Source organism: Daphnia pulex, chromosome 8 (genome assembly GCF_021134715.1).
Source record: "Daphnia pulex isolate KAP4 chromosome 8, ASM2113471v1".
Taxonomy (NCBI): domain Eukaryota; kingdom Metazoa; phylum Arthropoda; class Branchiopoda; order Diplostraca; family Daphniidae; genus Daphnia; species Daphnia pulex.
Genome location: NC_060024.1, coordinates 9,867,327 through 9,886,952, shown reverse-complemented (window position 1 = coordinate 9,886,952; position 19,626 = coordinate 9,867,327). Strand labels below are relative to the sequence as shown.

At 43.3% G+C, this 19,626-nt stretch overlaps 1 protein-coding gene and 1 long non-coding RNA gene across 3 annotated transcripts in view; one reads left to right on the top strand and one right to left on the bottom strand.

Annotated features, from left to right (window-relative positions):
• Window positions 1–6,683: 6,683 nt before the first annotated feature.
• Window positions 6,684–19,626, bottom strand: part of LOC124200454 — a 42,813-nt gene continuing 29,870 nt past the window's right edge. Inside the window, exons 2-4 of one of the 2 annotated variants that reach the window (XR_006877313.1) lie at window positions 9,361–9,418; window positions 9,075–9,286; window positions 6,684–8,031 (exon numbers count right to left, since the gene is read on the bottom strand). This is a non-coding gene — a long non-coding RNA (uncharacterized LOC124200454). Of the gene's footprint in view, window positions 9,287–9,360; window positions 9,419–19,626 lie in introns of both variants that reach the window. The other variant, XR_006877311.1, reaches the window with a different exon arrangement.
• Window positions 7,569–19,626, top strand: part of LOC124200453 (homocysteine S-methyltransferase YbgG-like) — a 43,656-nt gene continuing 31,598 nt past the window's right edge. Inside the window, exon 1 of the mRNA XM_046596692.1 lies at window positions 7,569–7,698. The gene's annotated coding sequence lies outside the window, so the exon portion shown is untranslated. The remainder of the gene's footprint in view (window positions 7,699–19,626) is intronic.

Below are 19,626 nucleotides of genomic sequence, written 5' to 3'. Positions count from 1 at the left end.
GTATACTCGTCATCCGGGAGGAGTAGTGATAGTGACAGGTCTCATCCTGATGCCCGTTTCCTCTCTCTCTCTTGTACGTGAACCATCCAACATATTTACTCCCTCCCCCTCCTATATTAGAGAGTCGGTTATGCTCTTATGTAGTACAATATCTAGTCACGATCATCTAAATAGAAATCGCTCGACTAGAGATTTTTCTAAAATAAAATTCACCTACGGTAGAGTAAACCCGTGTCGGGGGGGTTTCATCATCATTTAATTTGGTTTTCCCTCTTTTATTATTTGATGTATTCAATTCTCTCGTGATTAGAAAAAGGGGGGGATGAAAGACGGACGGGAAGTTTCTTGAGGTTTTCCTTCCATTTTTTCTGACTTGTCGGCAACTGCGTGACTGCATTACACGCACAAACAGAGACAGATGGATACATTAAGTAGTCGACTGTGTACTACTAGACTACTACTGGGCATCAATTTAGACCATTTGATATTGTTCGTTTTTCTTGTTGTTGTTGTTGTTCTTTTCCCATCTCACGCACGATGGGCCCAACCTTTTTCTATTGTTGAGTTATTAGACCCGTCGTTGGTCGTTTTTTCTTTCTTTTCTCTTGTTGTTGTTGTTGTTGTCTCGGTCGTCGGCGAGTGTAACAAGTCGCCCGCTTCCGGTCGTCGAATTTTTTCATTTTCTTTTTCTTTGGCTCAATTTTAATATCTCCGACATTTGAATGCGAGTCCAGTCGGCACTAGCGGAAAATGATGATGGAACGACTAAATTTTCTATTTGAACTTTATATTCTAATCCTTTTGTCAATTGTTTTAATTGTGTCGAAACCACGGGAATAATGGAGGAGTTGATGCTTTTTTTTTCAATTGGGAGAATACATCAAATCAGTATTTTGATTTGCCAGCTCTTAAGCTGACTATTATGTCGTACACCTGATGGGTTGTGTGTTGTATTCGATTCTTTGTGTTGTCTCCTCCTTCTGTGACGCGTGGCTTCCTCTTTTCAATCCCGGTGCGGTTGCCATGGCGATTGTCATTCTCCATTACTTGCTACTACACACATTTCAAACGATCAGAAAAATAGAAAAGGAGGGGCCGAAAGATTTGGCTGATTGTGTTGGGTCCGTTTTGTGTTTTTTTTTTGTATTTTTTCAATAAGATTCACCCCCCAAAAAATCCATTCAATTGACTCGTGTAGTACTACGACTACTACTACTACTACTACTACCTCGTACAGTTATATAGAGTCATATTCATTCACACACACGGGCAATATAATATAGCTCGCAGATAAATACATACATCAAGGCTCAACAACACAAGACAGACACACACACATACAGAAGAGAAGATGACGATAATAAAAAAGAAGGAGTCGCAGTCACACACACTGGGTGCTGCTCCTGGACACATAAAAGCCCAGCTCTATTGTTGCCGTTGCTACTGCCAGCCAGTTGTGTGTGTGTTGTCTGTGATCGGTTCACCACGCACCAACACGTCGCCAGTGACAACAACATTCACGCCCCGACCCACCTCCCCTCTTCTTCTTCTGTCTCTCCTCTTTCTTAGCTGTTGATTTCCAAACTCTTGCCGTTCAAATTTCTCTAGCAAGAAATGGAGATTGACCGTTGGAAATGGCGGTCGAATTTATTTTTCATTTAAAAAATTTGAGACGCCGAAATAAGAAAAAATCTCTGGATAGTTGTGAATAAGAAAAATAAAAAGGCCATGACGACGTGAGCGGGACGAGGATGACGGATGTTCTTGTCGCGTTCCTCGCCCATTTTCTTTCTGAGATTTTTATTTCTTTTTTGACTTCTTTTGACTCCCCCGTGGGTGAGGCCCCGGTTCGCTTTGCTTGTGCTGCTCATTAGCGACCTATTCATCGGCGTCGGAGGGTCCCGCACCACGAGCGAACGGTAGTAGCTTGCACACAATCCGACAGTCGAAAATGTGTACAACTACACACGAACATAACGTCTGGCTGCTGCTGCTACAAGGGGGAAAATAAAAAATAAAAATAAAAAGGGAATTTTTTAAAGAATATTATTTTTCGGCTCCGCTGGGAAATCTGCTTTTTTTCTTTATCAGACATTTTGTAGCTTATATCAGAGTTGATATAAGAACAAGATGGCGGGAGCATATATAGCCAGCCAGCCAGAGCCAGCTGCCCCCCCCCCCCCCCCCCCAAGTTTTATTTTATTTTTTTATTTTCTTATTTCTTCGGGATGACTTTGATCTTGGCTGAGGATGGCAGACAAAGAAGATGATGATGAGGAGACATCTCTCTCTCTCTCTCTCTCTCTTGGATGTAGTACGACGACGAACGGATTTCTCTTCATCTTTTCTCAATAATGATTGAATTTGGGAAGGGGAAAACCAATTGAAATGGATCTTGATCTAGCTGCTGCTGCTGCTGCTGCTGCAACAACACATTTATTAGGAAATGTATGCAACGTGCGACAGGGGGCCGCCATGTTGGTCCTAAGCGGCTTATAGAAAAAAAAGTCCAGGGCGGAGGGGGGATGATGATGATGATAAAGAAGAAGAAGGACTGGGGAGAGAGAGAAACGTGTGTAACACAGACGGTGGTGTTCGCGTTCATCAGCAGCTCTACATATGATGGAGATTTCCCTCATCGCCATGGATGTGATCTGGTCGCCCGCCCGGCTGTACACACGTGACAACAGCGGTGACAACCGGCTAGATGTGGAGAGAGAGAGGGGGGGGGGGGGGTCCGCGCCCGACGACGGGATTAACGGGAGAAAATAGACCAACGATTTGTGTGTGCTAGTGAGTGAGTGAGGAACTCGCAACAGCACATCACAGCACAGTCGACCGTGCCACAGCCAAACGTGTGGCGCGGCTACATTTAATAGGCTTAAGTTTTATTATATAGGGATGCCCCCAAGCTGGCCTGGCTGGCCTGGCCGGCTGCTTCGTTCGGGAAAAATAAAATGACGGGAGCTTTTACGGATGCGATTATTACGTTGTACAACTGATTTCGACTATTTGAAGGAGTAGAATTCTTGCCGCATGTTTGACAGTCTGAGGAGGGTGGAATCAATGACGCAATCAGAGGAAAAATGAAAAGCAGATGCGATGCGCCAAAAAATAAAATAAGGTGATGGATCGCCCGGGTGTGTTTTTGTGGTGGTGGTGGTGGGGGTACGCGCCGTGATGGATGGCTGATGGATGTTTCCACAGTAACTCGAATTAAATCTAAAAGAGGGTGGAGTCGAATTAATGGAGCACAATCAAGCGCGGCTAATTCGATTTCGATTTTTTAGACTTTAGCCGCAAAGGTGCAACACCCACCCACCCACCCCTCCGGTAATGAAGGGGAAAGCAGAAGAAGAAGAGGAGGTGTTAATGCCAAATGCAAACGTAATTCGAGAGCGCCACGACCAGATATTTTATCATTTTATTTTTACCCCTAAGGGATGGGATGGGTGGTGTTGGTGGTTGCGCTGGGTGACGGTTTGTGTGGGGGAGGGTTGCAAGGTTCGTTAGAGCTCTTCACCGCACATCGCGTGATTGAATTGTTCCCCAGACGACACCATTTAACCCGCCCGCTCCCTCTTCCTCCTCGCCCACAGCATCTCCCCCCCCCTTCCCCGCTACACCCACTCACAGATCCTCATCGATCTGTTTGCACACATCCGATCACATCATTTATAACCTAATCAATAGCTCATATTCAATTAGCGGCCGGCCCCCGTCGTCCCACTGCCGACGAGGGTGGCAACTTTGTCGAGCTCTTTATTTGGATTGATTTGGATTGACTTGAGTTTTTATTTACAGCAGATTGTCCAGACGGACAAACCAACATTTGCACGGCGAATGCAATTAGAGCGTGATTTGTGTTTTGTTTTTTTCTTTTTTTCAGTCTCGATCAAAACAACAAACGCAATTTACATCTTTTGTTTTTATCCCGAGAAATAGAAAGTCGACAATTTCTCAACCGAGTCTACAATTTCTTTTTTTCTTTTTTCTTATTTTAAAATGTTCGAGTTACACAGACGGAACGAGATTTGTAATCAGGGCGGACGTCTACAAGTCCACCGAGGTCCATCCTACAGTCGTACACGGGTTGCATGTGACACGAAAGGTCACTCGGCTCCTTATTTAGGAGATGTAACTAGGCTGTCGCTACACACTGACAACTCTGATGAGGAGGCGACGCTCCTTGTTTTTCCTTTTTTTGACTCGGGAGCACTTGCTATGCGTACACACGGCCGTGAGTCCAAGGAAAAAAACGGGAAAGAAAAAAAAAAAAAAAAATAAAATGTCCGACTCATCAAGTCTCTACGACACTGATGTGTGTGCGTACATGAACATTTTCCATCCGCCGAGCGCGCACGCACGACTCCTTCTTCTCCTTCCTCGCCGAGTCGGCGGTGATATCACCGGTCACGAACGCAACTGTGCACTTGTACTCTACGTGTCTGTGTAAGGGAATCCATCGATCCGCCCTTTGGGGAGGGGTTGGTAGGATATGGAGTTGATGATACAAGAAGAAGATGAAGAAGAAGAAGGGGGGGGGACGGGGGTGGGCGGATAGATTTGATGGCGATGGATGGAGATGAAATCCCAACCCCCTTTTTTTCTTCTTCTTCGGGAGAGAAAAAGAAGAAGAAGAGAAGAGAGACCGTGATTATCCGTGATTACGCATCACTTATTTAGCCAAGGGGAAAAAGTCGCCGTGTGTTGGCGTTGCTCAAATGCGTGGGGGGAATTTTTATTTATTTCATTTTTATCCGATCTCCCCCCCCCCCCCAATAAAAAAACAAAACAAAAATGTTTTTCCTAAGAAAAAAATTTTTCATTTTTTTTTTTTTTTAAGAAAAAAAAATGAAATTAGTTTCGATGATGGGCCGTGGATTCGTCTCGGTCCGAGAAACATTGGCGGCCGCTAGCGCTGACATCGTGACACGGCAGAATTTTCGGCTTAACATTTTCCCTTTTTTTTTCTTTTTTCTTTTTTTAAATTTAAGATTTTTTTCCAAGATTTTTATTTTTCCCCCGTCGTCTTTAATTCAATCCGCCCCCTCCGATCTCTCTCTCTTCTCTTGATATTAAAATAATTTGAAAATAAGAAGAAGAAGAAGGAAAGAAATCGTGAGAGCGTGAGGCAGAGTCGGGAATTGCTAGCGGCCGCCGCTACGGTCGCCGTCGTCGCGTCTTCGTTGGACGCGTTCAAGGGCCCGGGACCAATCAGAACGAGGGGCTTTTATCCATCGCCGACCGAGCGAGAGAAAAAAAAAAAAAGAAAAAGAAAAAAAAAAACGTGGGGGCCGCACGTCGTGTCGGCCATTTTGAATTCACGCTCCAAATACGCAGCAGCAGCAGCAGCGAACGAGTGTAGACGGCCGCAACATTTCTCCTCCGACTCTCCCGAATTCACTCACGGCCACTCTTTTTCGTGCATTAAAAAGCGCAGCCAAAAAATTGGCTGAACCAAATAATTAGCGTAGCGATTTCTGTTTTTCTTTTTTAATTATTTTGGGTTGCGTCGTGTCGTTCGTGATGACGTTGACATCATCCCGCACGACACGCTACAAACACTGACAGGTCTGACGAATCAAATGATAGCGCCAAAGGGCAAAAGGTGATGCCTGAGGCGGGTGGGGAGGGGGATGCTCCTCCTGGCCCTCGTGCAATCCAAGTGTTTGATGAACGTGTCTTATCTTAGTTATCACGACTTGTGCTCTGCTTCTTTTTGGGATTCGACTCCACTTAATAATAATTCTTGATGATTTTTGCTGATGACTAGAAAGAGGGGGGGGGGTAGGTTGGTGTAGTACACACGTGGGCTGGTTTACGGGGTCTCCTCTTCTTATGTCGACTTCCTTTTGTAGAACGGCATGTTCCAACCGCGAAATTCGATCCCGCCATCGCCCGATCCTTTCCCGTCTGTTTCCCCCACCCCCACCCACTTCCTCCGCTTTTCAAACGTTGTTGGGAATAAATTTAAAATAATTTTTAAAAAATTATCGTTTGATATCATCTTTTTGAAAAATAACGTGGGACGAGAGCCTCATCGATTTTGTCAGGCCCATCAGCTGATGGGATTCAATTTTGGGACTAAAAATGCACGTAATGATTTGATAAACAATCAAACAATCTACAAAAATTCTTGGGTGATATATTTAGCTGAGGATGAAATGTCGGTTGTGGCCACCGGAAGTTTCACCATGCGCGGCCGGTGAAAAACAAACAAGTAGCAGCCTGCGTCGACTTGATGCTTTAATGCCTGCCATTATGATTTTGTTGTGTCAAAGAAAAGGAAATCTGAGAAACCAGAGACGTAACTTGTGTCAATCTCTTGTGCCGGGGCCTCTTCGTTTTGTCTTCGTATCATTTGAATCTACAGAAGCGGCGCGCACATGTGTAGCGTGACACGGAGTGATTACACCTCGTCTCGAAAAGGAAAAAGAAAAGAAACGTGCAGTTTGAATGATATGCCCTGGATTGCGTATTTTTGTTGACTGACTGGACAACCCCTGCAGCAATGACGCCCATCACCGAGTTAGATCAGAATATGTCATAATAATAATCAGGGGTTGGCCCTGACAGTTGGGACTATTTTTTATTTTTATTTTTATTTTTTGGTGTACTATGTAATTAGGTCGGTTGATTGTAGACGTGTTGTAACCTTTTGTTTTGTTACTTTTAAAAAAAAATTACATTTCGGTCAGGGTCATTATATTTTTATATTTTATTTAATTTTCCAGGGAATGGCGTATTGTGATTGATTGACGTGAGATTGACAAATAAAAAAAACGAAGTATCTCAGTTGTTGTTGTTGTTGTACCGTAAGACGCGGGTGAGCGACTTGCCACTGACAATTTGTTGAAATTTGTCAATGCGGAACAGGTCCCAAGTCTTTGACAGGAAAAACAATTGGCGTTGATTATTATTGAGGAATGAAATTCGACAACATTTTTTCTGTCGACTTGAATTTTGTCTTCCCCTTTTCCCTTTTTTTTCTTTTTCATTTGATTTGATTCCGTCGGTAACGTCTTCCGGAGGAGGGGGGGAACTGGCAAATTCCACAGGATATTGTTGTCGAATTGGATTTGTGAGGATGAATCCATTCAATTCAATCCTCTCTCAAATCGATCGGTGCACACGACGACGACGACGAACCCATTTTCCGTGTGTGTGTCGGGACGAATTGGAAAAAGAAAAAAAAACGGAGGGAGGGGAATCGAAAAAAAAAGGAGAGGAAGGAGGAGGATCGAGCGGAGATGAACCCATTGGACTGTGTCATAGAAGCGGAAGTAGAATTTTTATTTTCCCGAAAAAGGAAACACACAGCCAGAATAAAAAAAAAAAAAGTACCGAAAATTTGAGTTGGGGGATTTAGATTTATGCATTGACTCCCGAGAGAGATGTCACAATTCATAATGAGTGAGAGAGAGAGAGAAAAAGAGAAAGTTTGATACATGTTACGTGATGATGTTTTATCTTTTTATTTTCAAATGTTTTTTTTAAAAACAGGGAGGAGATGCTTTATGTTCATATTTTTATTTTTATTTTTTCGATTTGATTTCACAGGAACGAAAATGAGAGAGGGGGGGATTGCTGCCAGGTCACCGCTGGGTCACCCGACTGCTTTGAACATCCAGCATCATCGGCGCATATGGAAATTTGCCCAAGCGCTTCTTCCTGTTTCCGGTCGGCGCATGCACGGTACGCCCCCTCTATCCATCTCTCTTTTTCTCTACTAGTAGTACCGTAGTAGTAGTAGTAGTTATGAAAATCGTTATTTAGGTCATATTTCTCATTTGATTTCGAACTGAATTGGTTGTAAAGTTTCAAAAAAAGGGGGGAAAATCGATCCACGGTGATTTATGCGCCGGAGAGACGAAGAAACCTTTTGAATTTGGGAAAGAGAAAAGCTGACGAAGGGGGGGAGGCTAAAAGGCGATTGGTAAGTGGATGATCCACCTTTGCACCGAGTTGATTAGTCCTTGGCAGCGCAGGCGAAGGTTAAAAGCCCCACCCGAAAATTGGAATGAAGCCCTTGGAAAAAAGAAGAAGAAAATTTTCAATTTCACATGGCAACGGTCAAAGGAAATCTAAAAAAGGAAAGAAGAGAAGAAATCGATATTATTTTAATCACTGATAGTTTCTGCGTTTTCTTTCATTGGCGGCCGATTTTTTCCTATAGGGTAAAAAGCCCTGGATTGGGGAGGGGGGGATTTAGATGTCTATCTACTCTACTTTCTACTAATACGTTCGTTTTGACGATGCTGTGTATAACAAGTGTGGGATAGTCATTAGACAAATGGATGGCAGCTCGAGCTGCAATTTCAAACATTAGCCATACACACATTTAGTCGGAGTGAGTTCTCTCTCTCTTTCTTATCTGTCTGTCTGTCTGTGTGGTACACAGGGAGCAGGTCTCCTTGATTAAAACCCTCGCAGACCCCACCCCTTTTTGCGTCGGGAGACGGACTGGCATCAGTAGCAGGAAAGTCATCGGGATCGACAGAGCGCCAACAGATGATCAAAGCTCAGAGTATTATATCTAGTCCCCCCCCCCCCCACTCTCTCTCTAGCTTCTTTTGTCACGATTCTCTCAATCTTTCCTCTTTAACATCCAATATTCCTTCTAGCTCTCTCGTCATCTTGACGCAAATTGAAATTGAATCAATTTTTTTGTATTTTTTCACCCCGAAATTCCACGCTGTCCGTCAAACGTTGTTGATACTCTGTTACTACTAAAACATTCAACGAACGTAGTTTTATGACGCGCGACAGTGACAGGACATGCGTGTGTAATGGATCCTTCATTGGGACGATCATCTCTCCTTTTATGTCCGTACACACGTCGCCGTAATAATAGTAACAAAAAAAAAAAAAGGATCGGACACAAACAAAAAACATGTCGGCTCGTCTTTGTCGTTGGTCTTTTCCATAAAGGAGGGGTTGGGTGGGGTGGGTGGGGGGTGGAGGAGCTGTTTGTTATTTGTGTGTGTGTGTGTTCTTTGTACCGAACTAAAAGATCCTTTTGGCAATCATGCGGATACGTCTACATATGTGAAGAGGCGCAGTGACTGTACCTTGATGTTGCGGGTCCTCTTTTCCCTCTTCACTTTTTTCTTTTTCTTTTCCTGGGCGGCGAATCATCACAGAGAGAAAAAAAAAAGATGGAAAAAGATTTTTTCTTCTTTTTTTCTTTTTTGTAAATCAACCAGGAGATGATGATGATGGCCCATCTGTGAGCTGCTCAGCTGTTCATCATGTCGTGATGAGTTTTTTTCTTCTTTCTCCTCTTATCATCGCGACATATTGAAAGAAGATTAGAATGCTAGCTAGTATATAATACTTGATTGAATTTTCTTTTACCTCTTGTTATTACGGGTGGCGATAGGGATGATTGATATGGGCCAGAGCTCGGACAAATCTAGAGAAATGAAATGAATCAAAATTAATTTCGAATCCAATTGCACAGTTTTTTTTAATATGTACAACATGAACTAACGCGCGTTAGTTGCGCGACGTCCCGTGACTAATGAACTTTTTTTGCGCGGGGGGTTAACAGCTCTAAAATAAAAAAAATTGCTGAATCATTTCCGTGGATTTGGTATTGAAAAATTTCCCACTGTGGTTGTGGGGGGAAAAGAAGATTCGTGTGAAACGCCCCCGATACGTAATAAAAATTCATCAAATATTGCCATGGAGCCGCAGGATTCATTAGTCTGTCTCGATTGCTGAGCAAGTCGCATTGGAGGCCCTCGATCAATGTCAATATGCGACTCTGGTGGACTAAATACGTCCCCCAGCTTCTCATCTATCCGAGTGCACAAAACTTCTTCTTCTTCTTCTTCTCCTATTGTGAGCACAAATGAGTTTCGATGAAGTCATTATTGCGACTGGATAGGAGCAGCCAGCCAGCCCCCCTTCTGTCTCAACGGGGAGTCTCCACAGGCAATTAGAACCAAAAATGCGCATGAAAATACTTTTTTTTATTTTTTCAAATCTACCGCCATCAGCTGATGGGCACACACAAAAAAAAAGGTTCTAGATAGGAGGATATGTGTACTCTTATAATTAGAACCCCCCCAACAGGAAACTGTCTGATTTTCTTTCCTTTTTTTTTTGATTTTTTCGCCCGGTAAATTTGAAAATATAAAAACGGGCCGATATCATGTGAATCAGCAAATGTCAAGGGCCTATGAAAGAACCTCCCGGTGTGGTTGTTGTTATGGTCGAAGAAGCGCTCGGTTACCGTATCGAATCGGGCGGGCGGTTTCTCTCCCGTTTCTTCTTCCTCCTTTTTTTTTTAGATTTTGATAGAAAAACGGGTGGGGAGAAGGAAGAAGAATATACTATTGTTGTTGCAACTTCTTTTTCTCCAGGAGGGAGAGAGTTTGTTACACTTTTTTATTTTTTATTTTTGGGGCCGCTCCTGGTGCTGATGCAGCTCTTCTCTTTTCTCTCTTAACACACCATCGAGGTGTCGGTTATTTTACTTTTTTGGGCTTGTCATCAGGTGCAAAGAGAGTAGACCATTTGATTTTTCTTCCCACGCTCAACTTTTTTCTATTTGATATAAACGAAATTCCTTGTTGTTATTATTATTTTTTTTTAATGGACGAAATAATTTCGATGGGATGATGATCAACCAAAAATGTGCGACAATTTTTTTTTAATCCCCCGAGCCTCCCCGCTGTTGTGTCAACGAAACGTGTGTCGCCGTTGCGTAACTGTTAAAAAAGTGACTCGGCAATTTAACACAATCAAAGTTGAGGGGTCTCATCGACACATTTTTTATTTTTCTTCTTCTCTTCGTTATTTGAAATAACCGCCGTTTGTGTTCAGCCCCTGGCGGGTTCAAAGACAAAAATAAATACAAGTGTCGCCGATCCCATGGAAAACAAAATAAAAATAAATAAATAATTCGAAAATTTTCATATTTATGTATTCGCCATCAATTTGAATTGAATCAAAACAACCGCTATTTTCCAAATATAGAGCGTCTAATGTTGTTGACTCGATCATGTGGGATCGAACACAGCCCCTAGATTTTTGTTAAATTCTCCCCCCACCCCTCGTAGGGTCCAGTGGAAAATACCCTCGGACCCTGATGAATAAGGTACTCGAGTTTCGATTCATTTTCCATCGCCCCGACTCCAAAAAGAAAAAAAAAGAGTTCCTAGTATATTATATACGAACGTTACGTCTACATATATATCTCCCCCCCCCCCCCCCTTACCACCCTGTTCAAGTTCTAGTCGTTTTTCGCTCTTACGCCCTTTCGCTCACGGTCGGCCAGATGAATAGACCCGCGCGCGGTTTTTTCTATTTTTTTCGAAAAAATAAAATAAAAAATAAAAATGTAGTACTACCACTATTCACGTCTCCTTGAAAAAGAAAAGAACCCCTTACTAGCTCTGCTAGAGAGAGAGAGGAAGGAAGGAAGAAGGGTCGGGGAGGAGGAGGTTTGATATCTTGCAACCCATATATTACGAGAAATCCCCCCCCCCCACCACCACCACCACTACCACCGCCTCCTCCTACTCCACTTACCCAGCAGCAAACACCATAGGAAACTCTTGTGTGGAGAGATCCGTTGCTTCCCTTTTTCTCTTTTTTTTTATATTTGTCAGAGATTTCAATCTCTTTACTTGTAAACAGATTTTTTTTATATTTTTAAAACAGAGTCGAGAGAGTGAAATTTGTTTTCATGTCGGGTAATATGGTCACTTAAAAATAAGTTGAATGGATTCCGGCTAATGTTTTTCAAATCCAAAGAAAATTGGGGAATTTTACCACCCCATCGTTTTTTTTTAATAAGTGCTCTTCTAGGGAAATTCTTTTTCTTTTTTTTTGTGTGTCCTGGCTCCTAACTAGGAGCAGCAGCAGCTGCTGGCTCAGCGTTACAAAAATGTTGAAGAAGATGCCAAGGCAAGGCATTGCTTTTTTCTCTTTTACTTTTTTTCTTTCTTGGTAGCTCGTTGAAATCGAGCGGATCAATACGAGACGCGTGTGGGCTCCTAAAGGATCCGTGCCGGGCTTGCTCCCAGTAGCCGGGGCCTCGAGATAATATAGATTCCGGCTGCTCTCTGCACACGGCATCGCATCCCCCACCCACCAAATTTATGCACGTCGTCGGCTCCTATACCGAGAAATGACAAATTTTCTCGACGAAAATTCGCCCGTTTCTCTTTCAGGCGACTCTGCCAAAAATGGAAGCGCATGCGCGCCGGCCCGGAATAAATAAAATAAATAAAATAAAAAAAGGATAAAAAAAATCCTTCAAAGTGATTAGAGAAATATTTCCCACGGATGCGTGTGCAGTAGCAGACGGTGGGGAATGCGCGATCCAATGTTTCCTCGTCTATAGCCGCGCCAAGTCTCCCGGGCCTCGCTGGGAGGAGGGAGGTTATAGGAGGAGGAGGAGCGTGGAGGGAGGAGCCTTTTCTCTCTCCCCACCACCACCGGCTCGGTTGTACCATCGCAACACGCAGACGAGAGAGAGAGAGAGACGCACAGTTCAGGGCAACGCACTGAAACAAAAAGCTGGGAAACAATTGGTCTATTGTTCGGGCCGTCGCCTGATTGGTTCCTACGCCCCACAAACGACGTCGGAGCTCTCTCTCTCACTCTACGTGAGCACCACCACCACCACTGACTTTTTGATTTAACAACACGCATCTTTTTTATTATTATTATTATTATTTCTCGAGTTTCGTCATATCACGTACAATATCGGGAGTGTATTTTTTTTATTTTTTTTTTATTTTTTTTTTTTTTCCGCCAGATATCGACGTGTTTGTTATTGGGTGTTGATATTGCTGCCGACATATTTCCAACTTGCTCTTTTGCCAGCCTCACTCAGCAGCAGCAGCCCCTTGACGATTTTGAAAACGATATGAATAATGAATCTAGGAGACTCTGGCCATGTCGAGAGAGAGAGAGACACGTTATATTAAAAATGTGCTCTCTCTCTCTCTCTCTCTCTCGCACCAGTGTGTGGGTGGGTTCTCCAATATATCACGACTCGTATACGAACCTCATCTCCCGACACGTATATATATATATACAGCTCTCAGACTATGATCGATATTTAATGACGAGGAAATACCACAGAGATGATATCATCCTCTCTCTCTCCGGTCCATCCATGAAGAGAAGGGGGGGGACCACCATCACCACGTGTTTGATATTTATTAAAAAGTGGGAGAGAGAAAAATAAAAATAAAAAATAAAAACTTACCCGTCACCTTTTTATATGTACACATAATCGTTAGACTGCGTGTTGTATTTTTATTCGTGGGTATATCGCACATAGGCGCGGAACATCATCCCCCTTTCAAAAAATGCGGAATATTATTTAGTGGTGGTTGGGGGACGAAGAAGAATCTTTTTTACTTAGCTGGCTGGCTGGCTGGCCACGCGTGCAATCATTTTGATGTGGAAAATGGTGAGGGCGGGACACGGTCCGATGAAATATTCATCACTTTGACACTTGCTACTCCTCCTTCTTCTTCTTCTTCTTCTTCTTAGTTGGCCGATAGTGATGGTCTGCCTAGCTGACGAGGCCCTTTTTTTCCCTACCATCCACCCATCCAATGGTCTGTGTTGATTTAGACCGACTGCGTCATATTTACGTAAGACGGCCTTGATCGAGTGAATCGATCGATAATTGCCCCCTTAAATTTCTATCGAAATTGTTTTTTGTTTTATTTTTTATTTTGTTTTATCAGTTTCCATTCCAACAAAAAGGCCGAACCGTTTTTCTTGGATTTGTCGCAGCCCAACAAAAAAAAAAAAAAAAATGATCTAGGAAATGAACGCAGTTGTTGTTGTTGTTGGCGTGGAAAATCCCGCTGTTGGCAGACTGGAAAATGTTTTGAAAAGAAGGAGAGAAATCCAGGGGATTTTGAAATGGTTGTTATTATTATTATTATATAAAAAGCGAACAATGACCGGACTCGGGGAGGGCTTAGATATATTTTTCCAGTCTCCTTCTCTTTTATAAATACTGGGATAGCTGTTTTTTCTATAAGGCCCCTCCGGATGGATGACGTTGCAGTAGATACTCGTTCGTTTTTATTTCTCCATTTTTTATTTTTATTTGATTTCATTTCCTTGTAAAAAATAAAATAAAAATGTAGAAATCAACAGAAAATGGAGCGATGACTTAAAAATAAATTGTGAAATATTTCATAGTTTGAATCGTTATGCGAAGGAGTCAAAATTTTTTTTAAATTGTGAGGTACATTGCGAGTAGCTATTGGAAATAACTCTGGAAATGTTCACGTGTCGTCCTTGGGAATATAATTTTTTCTTCCCCCCTTCGTATGTATACGTCGCTCGATCTCTCAGGTGTCGCGCACACCTATTCACGCTCCTTCTTCTTTTCAGGGTGTCTGATGGCAAAATGATCGATGACTGCTGGCCCATCACAGCAATAGTCGCATTCATGCCATCATTTATTTTTCCTAACCCCAAAAAAAAAATAATTTTGATATTTTCTCCTTACAAAAACACGATGATGAGCATTCTATTCTCAAAGTCGAAATGCGCTTTTCTCGTGATGGCCCAGCCCCATTGTTGGTGTAGTCGAGCCCAATGGAGTTTGGGAACGGGAAGTTGACGGTCGTGAATGATGTCGACGAATCGTTGCAAGTCGACAAAAATAAAAAAAAATTCTTTGGCTATTCGTGGGAAATCGACTGTCCCATATTTTGGTTGTCGAATTTCGGTATAGGGCCAGCAGCAGCAGCTCCAGCTCAAACTGCTCAAGACAAATTAGAGTCTCCAATTACAAGCGCATTCTTCTTCTACTTCTACAAAATGGATGGCACTGGCACTCTGGGCTCTTGGACCCCAAACATGTTTTTCTTTATTCTCTACAAGACAAATGGAATCTAATCAAATTGGGGGCCTTTTTCTTTCAAATCCTTCCGGTTGTTGGCCTGTGTGCACACAGATTGAGACAAATGATGGGGCGGACTGTTTTAGTTGCTGGAATGCCGCGATTTCTTGTTTGATGTGTTTCTTTTTTCTTTTCTTATTTGCTTCGAGAAACAAAAGAAGGAAGAAAACGGGTCATCAGTGTCACTCAGCGAACCGCCCCCTTTAAATCTCTTTTTTCTTTTTAAGTTGGATCATTACGGAACCGTTTAGTGGCGCATTGAGATTGTCATCATCTTTTTTCCTTTCTTTTTGTTAGGACGTTAGTTGGGAGCCCCTCCGTTTGTCTCAACAAAGGAGAATGGAAAATCTTAAGCTATGCGCCAGTAGAGTCCATCGTAGTAGAGAGAGGGAGAGAAAATGTCGGTAGTCCAGCAGGAGCACCAGCAGGAGATTGCGATTGGCTGTTGAGGTTTTGAGTTTTATTTTTTGGTCGGAGGGAGAGAGAGCTGCTGGGCAACATATCTGCACTCGCCTGTGTACATGTCTACTACTTGGTGTGTGCTGTTATTTGCTATCGGGTCTCAAGGTAAGCTGACACTGAGAACAGCTGGACCTCTTCAACAGCAGCAGCGATTTCCTCTTGTATATATTTACCTTCATCTACCCCCCTCCCCTCTACGTAGGAGCGAAATGTTCTGATGGGGGGGCCATTCCCCATTCAATAGAAATCGGCACAGGGTGGAGAGGTAGGGGGGTTCTTATATACACACACGTATATGTGATGGGAGAGATGAAAGACCTTATATCCATCAAATTCTATGTTGTTTGGCTTTGCGATAATATAAGGCAAAAGAAGAGGGTGCCTCCTATTTTTATTTCAAAAATTTATTTTTTTTATTTTTATATTTTTATTTTTTTCCCATTGGCGCTCCTGATGTTGGTTGGCCTGGGCTTCTGCTGCCAAGATAAGAACAAGTCCACGCGCATCAGGAGCCTTTTAAACAGCTCAGCTTTTGTCCTCTCGTCGATCTCCTTATCTCAGCACACGGTCTCTTGCTCCTTAGCTCCTTCTGCTTCTTCTTCTTCTTCTTCTTCTTCTCAAATCCGCTGGCTCACACCAAAAAAATTGAAATTTATTTTTTCTCTCTCTCTTGAAATAGGGAGAGATGATCTTCTTCTTCTTCTTTTTCTTCTTAAAAAACAAGAAATTAAAAGAAAATTTGTTGGAAACGTCTCAGGGAAAGTTCACACAGTTCGGGCGTCGAGTGACACGCACACACACATGCGCCAATGAAATTCAAATGTGTTTGTGGTTTGTACTTGTCATTTAAAACCTCTCGACATTTTTTAAATTTTGATACCCGCGAAATGGCGAGAAGGAGATTCCGGTTTCACGGAGGCGTTTCGCTCGGCTAAAAATCGTCGCCTTCTCACTGGTGCTTCTGCGTTTTGCTTAATGATTTTCTTCGACTAAGAAGAAGAAGTAGAAGATAAAATTTGCTTTTCGATTTAAGTTGAGCGGCAAAATAAGAAGAAGAAGGATCTGCTGGTAGAGAGGGGAGGAAAAAGCTTTTCATCATCATCGTCTCCATCCTGTGCGATGTGGTCGATCAATAATCTCCAGCCTCACGCCGGATCCTGTCGTGTGCGCATTTTTCTCTCTTCTCTCTTCTTTCCATCATTATTTGCCATGACGACGACCATCTTTTTTCATCATCATCATCATCATCACCAGTAGACTTTCTCTCTCTCCACGACCCAACAGCTTGCGCCGAGGATTTTCAAAAGGATAGAAGGTGGAAAGAGAGAAGAACATGGCGTCGTCTTATTTTATTTTTTATTTTAAATTCTTAGATTTATCATATTTCTCAACAGTCGACGAAGCAGCAAAGTCTGAAGCAAATAAATAACGGCAGAAAGCCCCCAGGGCTTTCTGAACGCGCGCAAGTTCCTTCTTCTTCTTCAAATTTTATTTCGATTTCTTTATTTTAAATTTCCCTCCTTTTTCTTATTTTTTTTTTTGGCTTTTTAGCTTTCGCTGGGCGGAGGGGGGGGGGAGTAGTCAAGGAGGGAGGAAACTCTTTAAGAGACAGATGTAGGAATTGTGTAAGGTATCCGCCCACTTTCTTGCCGGGGAGGAGAAAATTCGAGGAAAATATCAAACACACACACACACACATGAGATGAAGAAATTCATATGTAATATATCTATACACACACACGGGTAAGGAGGTTTATATAAGAACTGCTGGCTGGAGGAGAACGGTGGGTGGGTTGGGAGGATATCGTGCAAGATTGTGCTGCTCCCAAGGAGCTCCTCCCCCTTTTCCCCCCGCAATGATGGCCGCCATCATTCCGAGCCAAGGAATTGGGAGGAGTCGGGAAAATACGTACATCCGAAACATTTTCTTTTTTTCTCCCTTTCACCCGAATGTGTGTGTGTGCACAGCTCAACAACTTGCCTCCAGCTGTGACTGCGGTTCGTTCGTTCGTTCGTTCGTTCGTTCGTTGGGTCGCTGCTCGCCGCCTTCCACCTGGTTGCGTGCGAGTCCCAACTGCGCCCGCGAGAAAAATGATCACCACCGCAACCAAATGGAAAATGTCGGGCAGCGCAGAGAGAAAGAGAAAATGTAATAATAATAATAATAGCAAGACCTACAGGTGACGTCTAGATATAAATAAGACAGACGGTAGCAGCTGATGGTCCGTAAGTAGCGGCTCGACCAAAAAATGTAAAAAACAAAAGTCCCGAATTGGTCAGATTTTCACGGAAAAGTCGATTGTCGGTTGCGTAACGAACTTTGTTGGGCGGGGGGCGGCAATCAACCCTTTCTTAAAAAATCAAAGTTGAGGGACGAACAGGAGTCGGCCCAAGTTGGCCGACATACCGACGGGGGGTCGGTCCATTTTTGGGCTCCCGCACACAAAACAAACAAACAGAGACACACACACACACATGGCGTCCATTCAAAATGGCGATCCAATCATCTGGGAGGGGGTTGCGATGAAAAGGGTTGTATCGCAACGCACAGCGGGGGGTCTCTAGTCGACCAAGTTGAGTCTGACGAGTCGATGATGATTGAAATCCAAAACCTTTAGCGCGACCCCCTAATCACCAGCGGGAAACCTCCTGAGGGGTATTCTCATTGAAATCAATTCGACTGGCTGACACAAACAAACAAACAAAACGCATAGACAAAATCATTGACAAACGAAACACAATGGCCGGTGTGTTTTTGTGTTGTCCCCAAAACATCACACACAACCACACACACACAATCCTTATATTTATTCATTGTGGGTTTCCTCTCTCTCTCCTCGTCTTTTGTTTTCTTTTCTTTTCTCGGCTCCTTGTTTTTGTTTGGCTGGCGCGTCACGCTCCTAATCAAAATAACACAAAACCTCAACCCTTCACTTTTTGGGGGTTTTTTTTATTTTTCTGATGGCGCAAAAGCCAATCACCAAAAAAAAAAGTCGCTGGCGGAATTGCAACAACCCAACCCCCTTCCCCCCACCCTAAAAGTATCTATTGGAAATGGATCAATTTGTAATCCGGCTTATTTCAAATTAAGGGTCGAGTTCAGCCCGGGGTTCCGCCAGCCATTTGATTCCGGTCGGATGAACTTTTGTCGTCTGAGCGAAAACTTTTTGGCTCAAAATTTTAATGGAGGGGATGATCATCTTCTTCATCATCGGATAGACTTTGCCCAGCAAATTTTCTATACATCCACTACCGTGTGTGTGTGTACACACATTCGGCCGTTCTTTCTTTCTTTCTTGTGTGTAAGGAGCCGGCAGCCGTCAGGAGCTCTGGCGATAGTTTTGAAACTCAGTCTAGATTTTCTTCCGCCACGACATCAGTGTGTGTCGATGCAGAAGGGAAAAGGAGACCGACGCGGCGGCGGCGGCGGCAGCGGCGGCAACGGGCCGGCGACGAACGGAGCCGGAACGGAACTGGAAAAATCGCGGACAAAAGGATCTCGACATGGAGGGAGGGAGGGGGAAGAAAAAAATCAGTGGCAGCAGCAGCAGCAATGCTTCAATAGTTTTCTCTCTCTCTCTCGGCGTCCGCTTTTATATTTAAGACACCCCTCGGTCCGTCCGTTCGTCCTCCGATTTTTCTCTTTTTCGGCCCGGCCCCCCTCCCTCCCTCCCGTTTTTGGGTTGGGGGGGTTCGGACCTTTAGAGGGATGCGCATCCACACATATGAGACAGACATGTGAAGAAGAAGCGCATCCAGCCGAGTTGTGGTGGATATAAACACACACACACAGCACATAGACTGTGGCGGATGCTTTTTTTCTTTGATTTGATTCTCTCAACTGAGAAATGATTTTGATATCTTCACATTTTAGAGGCATCTTTCTTCCCTTTTCGACGGACTTGTCCGGCAGCAGCTTTGGAAGATTTTTTGGCAAGACATTTTCTTGTTACTTTCTGACTTGTTGACCAAATTCAATGGACATTTGTGTGAAAATGGTTCAAATCTATTTTTTTTTATTTTTATTTTTTTCACATTTGTTTCATTGCAGTTTTCTCCTTGGACACATTTTGTTTTGAACAGGAGAGGGGGGAGAAGAAGAATATCCATGGGCGTACGGAACACGACATGAGCGCCAGAAAGTCGACAAAAATTCACGTTTGGTTGGGTAAAACTAACGACTCGGAAAGGCGACAGATAAAAGAAAGGCGAATGATAACACCAGTAGCTAAATATAAACCGCATCCAATCCCCTTTGAAAAATA